General features: G+C 45.6%; 1 long non-coding RNA gene across 3 annotated transcripts; it reads left to right on the top strand.

The window, feature by feature from the left end:
- Window positions 1-1,026: 1,026 nt before the first annotated feature.
- LOC123502465 lies at window positions 1,027-3,994 on the top strand. 3 transcript variants are annotated; one of them, XR_006674102.1, is made up of 3 exons: window positions 1,027-1,216; window positions 1,541-1,685; window positions 2,421-3,325. It is a non-coding gene; the product is annotated as an uncharacterized LOC123502465 (long non-coding RNA). The 3 variants fall into 3 exon arrangements; XR_006674104.1 differs by lacking the exon at window positions 2,421-3,325 and adding an exon at window positions 3,935-3,994 and having other exon boundaries at window positions 1,028-1,216; XR_006674103.1 differs by lacking the exon at window positions 2,421-3,325 and adding an exon at window positions 3,662-3,721 and having other exon boundaries at window positions 1,030-1,216.
- The last annotated feature ends 2,210 nt before the right edge of the window (window positions 3,995-6,204 follow it).

The raw sequence follows: 6,204 nt of genomic DNA, 5'->3' as shown, positions 1-6,204 counted from the left end.
GTGAAGAAGATTGTGAAATTTAACAAGCAGATTTAAATAAGATTTGGGAGTGGAGCAAGAGGTGGCAAATGGAATTTAATCTGAGCAAAAGTCATGTGATGGAGATGGGGAAGAGTGGAAGACGGCCAAGAGGGTCATATAAGATGGGTGAAGGAGTAGTGTTGAAAAAGGTGGAAAAGGAAAAGGATTTGGGAGTGATAATACAATACCATGGGCAGTTTGAGGCTCATATTGATAAGATGTTTGGAGAAACGTATAATTTGATAAGAAATATTGGATTAGCCTTTCATTATATGGACAAAGATATGATGAAGAAATTAATTAGTACTGTGATTAGACCAAAATTGGAATATGTTGGGGTGGTTTGGTCCCCTTATAAAAAGAAGCATATAAGGAAGTTGGAGAGATTGCAGAGAATGGCAACAAAAATGGTTCCGGAATTGGCAGAAATGACCTATGAGGAGAGATTAAAAGAAATGAATTTGCTTACGTTGGAACAAAGAAGAGAAAGAGGAGATTTAATACAGGTTTATAAACTGTTGAACGGACTGGATGAAGTGGATAATGAGCAAATTATGTTGAGAGAGGAAAACTTAAATAGAACTACGAGATCGCATAGTAAAAAGATAGCCAAGGGAATATGCTTGAAGGATGTGAAGAAATATAGTTTCCCACAAAGATGTGTGGAGGTGTGGAATGGTTTGAGTGAGGAGGTGGTGTCAGCGAGGAGTGCATAGTTTTAAAGGAAAGTTGGATGTGTGTAGATATGGAGACGGGGCCACACGAGTATGATACCCAGGCCCTGTAAAATTACAACTAGGTGAATACACACACACACACACACACACACACACACTCTCTCTCTCTCTCTCTCTCTCTCTCTCTCTCCAGTGATGTATTCCCTTATTTGAAATGCTTTAAGGTAAATAAAATCTATAGATGAAGTGGAATGCAGCTTTCCATATTGGAAAGTGGCGCCTTTCATCCGCCAATGAGGTGGTGAGGGCGGCTTGTGTGTATCATGACGTCACGCCAGCGGTCACGGCCCACGGGACAAGCGCTCAGCTGTCAGGCAGCAGCAGGTGTCATGGAGGGGCCCTGGTGGTGGACTGGTGGTAGAAATGTTTACGTTTTGTTCTTCATTGGACAAACAATGTGATGTGGACGTGTTGTGGTGCCTTGACGTGGGCGTCGCTGCCGTGAGCAGGATGGAAGGGTGAGCTGAGCGAGCGGTGGCTGGTGGGAGAGGTGAACGTTGAGGTTGATATGCCCAGCGTGAAAAGTGTGTGACTGGCTTAGTTTTGGTGCCTTGGGGTGGGCGTGGGATGTCTGGCGGGCGTGGTGACAGGAGTGGTCCTTGGCACACATCGTTTCACCGAATTTATCCCACGCTGCTGGACTTTGAGGAATGTTGCATGTGTGTGTGTAGACGTTCCTCTATCTAATTGTGTCACTCGAAGCATAGACTGGTGTGTGTATGAGTGTGCTTATCTCCTATCTGTTCCTACATATCAGTTGATTTCTTTGTGTCTGCTTTCAGAGCAAGGAAGGGACGTCAGCTGCTGGCTGAGGCTGCTGGACCACTTGTCACCACTCCCTTCCCTTTACTTTGACGCTCAGTTGGTGGCCCAAAGGAGGAAGATGGAAGCATGGACATTTAACCATCGTCAACTGTCGTATAGAAGGTAAGGGACAGTGTTCATTTACTTAGTTGGATGTAGAGGGTCTTCCTCACAGTTGTGGTGGTCCACTGCTGCTGTCAGTCAGAAAGTCCCTCTTCAGAAGAGCCATCTGGTCTGACACAGAGTTAGAGACTGCCCTGCATTAAGCTAACTAACGTGTTCAGACTCATTCACTCCGATTTTAGTGGTGTAAATGTCATGCACTGAATAATGTGGATTGATTGTACCATACATGTGCACCCTGCTGGAGGCTGACACCATAAGTTTCTCTCTCATATTTTCAATAGAGAGCTGTAATTGATCCACATCTGAGTGGATAAGTTGGTGTAAGTAGCGGGAGGTCTGAGATATATGTACGGTCCACTGTCACCTTAATAGCCAGTGCTAGGGGATCGTCTTCCAAGCCACCTCATTTCTCCCACATGGTCGATAAAAAACTTTGTGTGTCTGTTTTACTAAAGCTTGCAAGGATGGGTAGCCAAGTTGAAATAGGCAGAGGTCATTTAAGGTGGCCCTTCTGACAACCAATACCTGTTTGATGGACCACATGTATAGCTTGGGAACAGGTTTTGCTTCACCGTTAAGCCAAGATTCACAACCGTCTGACAGGGTGGGTGGACGTCACAGCTGCCTTCAATACTTTGCACAGCCTGTCCTCCTCACTGCTCTTGATGACAAAGTATTGAGTTTCTTTTAAGTGTGAGTGTTTCAGTACTCTTGTTTTACTTGGCATGGCAGTTCTGGATGTGGACAGCAGCACAGTGTCATCCATCAGGACTAACACATGGAGACGGGCAAGGCATCCATCAGCGCCACAGTTTTGCTTGATAAGAGTTATTAAATCATTAACAAAAATAACAAACAGTAAGCAAGATGAGGAGCAGCCCTGATGTACAACAGTCGAGGCAGTGACAATTGCTACACCAACTAGCTATACATTGTGTTAACTTGTACACAGTGACTATAGCGAGCAACATTACCATCCCACAACCCAGTCTCTTCAAAATACAAAATAATGTGTTTCTTGGTAAGTTATCCTATGCGCGGGTAAAATATACAAAAGTAATAAAAAGCTGAAATTTGTTCCTTGTAGCAACATCTGTCAACAAACGCAGTGCGACAATGTGTTCAAGGCATCCTGTGCCCACCACCTGGCTCCCTGCCTGCTGTCTGTCAGCCTTGAACCAATGGCTTAGTCTGTTGCAAAGCACCATGCCACACAGCTTTGTCATGCTGTTCATTACTGTGAGGTTGGGTTAGGTTAGGTCGATTACTGTTATGCCTCCATCATTGTTAGCCAAACCACGGGAACCTCGCTCGGAAGTGGTGAAGAGTTTGGCAGTCACCCATGGCCTGGGATATGTTGCAGATATAAAAATCTTGTTAAATAGCATTGTTATACATAAGAGCCATGTCACACACAGAAAGATGATTGAACAACCCTGGCAGCACACCACACCCTTGCTAATGTCAATGAAATGGTCTCATGGTACACAAAACTCAAGGTAAAAATGTGTCCCAGTACTGAAGGGGTTAAAATAGTGAAGACTGTGGCCATGGCATTAATCTTGTATCCTCTATAGGCCTTTCTTAATGTCAATAAAATGGTCTAATGGTAAACAAATTTCTAGGTAGAAGTGTGTCCTAGTACTGAAGGGGTTAAAATAGTGGTGGTGGTGATGGTGTCAATAAAATGGTTTAATGGTACACAAATCTCAAGGCAAAAATATGTCCCAGTACTGAAGGGGTTCAAGAGTTGGTGGTGGTGGTGTACTTGTGTTCCCTTGAATTAATGTACACAATACTTGTCAGTGTATGCATGGCCAACTTATAAATTGTCAGACTTGTGCAATGTCACCTTTGTTAGACATGATTCTCTCTCTCTCTCTCTCTCTCTCTCTCTCTCTCTCTCTCTCTCTCTCTCTCTCTCTCTCTCTCTCTCTCTCTCTCTGATATTTATCCAGTTTGATTTATTTCAGATTGTGTTAAGATATGGAGAAACAGACCAAGGGAAGAGGAGGAGGAGGAGGAAGAGGAGGAAGGAAGAGGAAAGATGAGAAGAGGAAGATAAGAAGGAAGGAATCAAGAGAGAAAAGATTAGGTAAAATAAGAATATTGTCATGTTAAAAGGTTAAATTCTCTCTCTCTCTCTCTCTCTCTCTCTCTCTCTCTCTCTCTCTCTCTCTCTCTCTCTCTCTCTCTCTCTCTCTCTCTCTCTCTCTCAGATATTAATCCAGTTTTATTTATTTCAGATTGTGTTAAGAATATTAAGAAAAACAGACCAAGACAAGAAGAAGAAGGAAGAGGTGGTGGAAGATGAGAAGAGGAGGAGAAGAAGAAAAGAGAAAAAAAGAAAAGGTAAAATATTAAATATTGTCATTTTATAAATTTTTTTGCTATTTTCTCTCTCTCTCTCTCTCTCTCTCTCTCTCTCTCTCTCTCTCTCTCTCTCTCTCTCTCTCTCTCTCTCTCTCTCTCTCTCTCTCTCTCTCTCTCTCAGATATTAATCCAGTTTTATTTATTTCAGATTGTGTTAAGAATATTAAGAAAAACAGACCAAGACAAGAAGAAGAAGGAAGAGGTGGTGGAAGATGAGAAGAGGAGGAGAAGAAGAAAAGAGAAAAAGAAAAGGTAAAATATTAAATATTGTCATTTTATAAATTTTTGCTATTTCTCTCTCTCTCTCTCTCTCTCTCTCTCTCTCTCTCTCTCTCTCTCTCTCTCTCTCTCTCTCTCTCTCTCTCTCTCTCTCTCTCTCTCTCTCTCTCTCTCTCTCTCTCTCTCTCTCTCTCTCTCTCTCTCTCTCTCTCTCTCTCTCTCTTTTTTTCTCTCTTTATTTAAACAAAACTTAATACAAAGGAACATGTACCCAAAGGCGCACTGTCGTGTGCTACCTATTCTAAGGGTACTACAATCTATTTCTCTACAATATTTACAAGACTTAAAAATAGATAATATACAAGATGGTCAGCATGCAAATGGAGCACTATTCGTTTCACTTCACTAGCACTATTCACGCACTGCACTACACTGAGTGTCACGTCACAAAGAGAGTCAGAGGAGTTGGCAGTGTCTGTCTCCACTTATGTGCCATCAGTTTGACACTGTGAGTGTTCATCTCCTGGACGTGAGGTACCGCGGCCGTGAACAAGTTCCACATCCTGGAGACGCGTCCTGCGAAGGTGCGTTGATGCTGACACCGTGGGATCGCGGCACCTCTACGGCGTCACCACCATTGAGCACCGTTCTCGTGCTCCGTGCGGTGACTCTTAGAGGATGACGCAGCCCTTCCAGATGTGGCACTCTTTGCACCTGTGCCTTATGGAACACTACGATCGCCGCCACGTCTCTGCGGTGTTCCAGTGAATCAAGGGGACGCTCAGGCTCTGGGTGAGGTGGTAGTGCAGCATCTACTAGCCGTATGGCGCGGCGTTGGATGCTGTCCAGTCTCCTTCTGTGTGTGGCGGCACAGGACATCCAGGAGAGAGCTGCGTATTCAAGGTGGGGCCGCACCTGTGCCTTGTACAGCAGCAGTCTCCCTTCCTGTCGAGGAAACTGGCGATCCTTCTGAGAGCGGAGATCCTGTGAGAGGCTTTCTTGGCAATGGTTTTGACATGCCTGTCAAACCTCAGCCCTTGATCCACCTCCACTCCAAGTATCTTGACGTCATCTTGGAGTGGGAGAGCAGCAGCGCCAAAGACAACTTTCCTGCCATTGCTGCCATGGCGGCTGGGGACCGAGAGACAACCATTGCTTGTGTCTTCTCCGGCGCGAATGTCACTTGCCAGCGAGCACCCCACTCCTTTATCACTCGTAGCTGCTGATTGATGGCCTCAGCAGCCCGCCCACTGTCCTGGCGTGGATAGGTATAGGAGAGGGTGCAGTCATCAGCATAGGCCATGACTCCTGGCAGTAGCTGGAGAAGATCATCCACGTAGATATTCCACAGGAGTGGGCCAAGAATTGAACCCTGTGGCACTGATGCCTCCACAGGCAGGGACTCAGATGTTTGCCCGTTGACAACCACCTTGAGGCTTCTGTCCTGCAGGTAATTTCCCAAGAGTCGTAGCAAGCCACCCTGGATGCCTTTAGCACGAAGCTTTTCTAGTAATCCGTTGTGCCATACTTTATCAAAAGCTCCTGCTATGTCCAAAGCAACCACTATAGTGTCCTTGCCGTCGTCGAGGGCGTCCTGCCAATGCCTGGTGAGAAGCATCATTAGGTCGGAGGTTGACCTTCCAGGTCTGAACCCAAACTGTTGGTCTGAGAGGAGGGCATTGTCCTTGAGATGGCTACACACCACCTCTGCCACGACCCTCTCAAACACTTTACCCACCACTGACAACAGGGATATGGGTCTGTAGTTTTTGGGTCCGTCCTGGAGCTTTTTGTGTGCAGGAACTACTCGAGCCTCCTTCCACACTGAAGGCCAGACGTTTTCCCGTACACAAGTTGTGAAGACTTGGGTGAGAGGGGCAGCCAGTTCCTGGGAGCATCGCTTCAGCAGGTGCGGGCTGATGTC

Source organism: Portunus trituberculatus, chromosome 11, assembly GCF_017591435.1.
Source record: "Portunus trituberculatus isolate SZX2019 chromosome 11, ASM1759143v1, whole genome shotgun sequence".
In the NCBI taxonomy this organism is placed as follows: domain Eukaryota; kingdom Metazoa; phylum Arthropoda; class Malacostraca; order Decapoda; family Portunidae; genus Portunus; species Portunus trituberculatus.
This window is presented reverse-complemented; position numbering and strand designations above follow the sequence as displayed.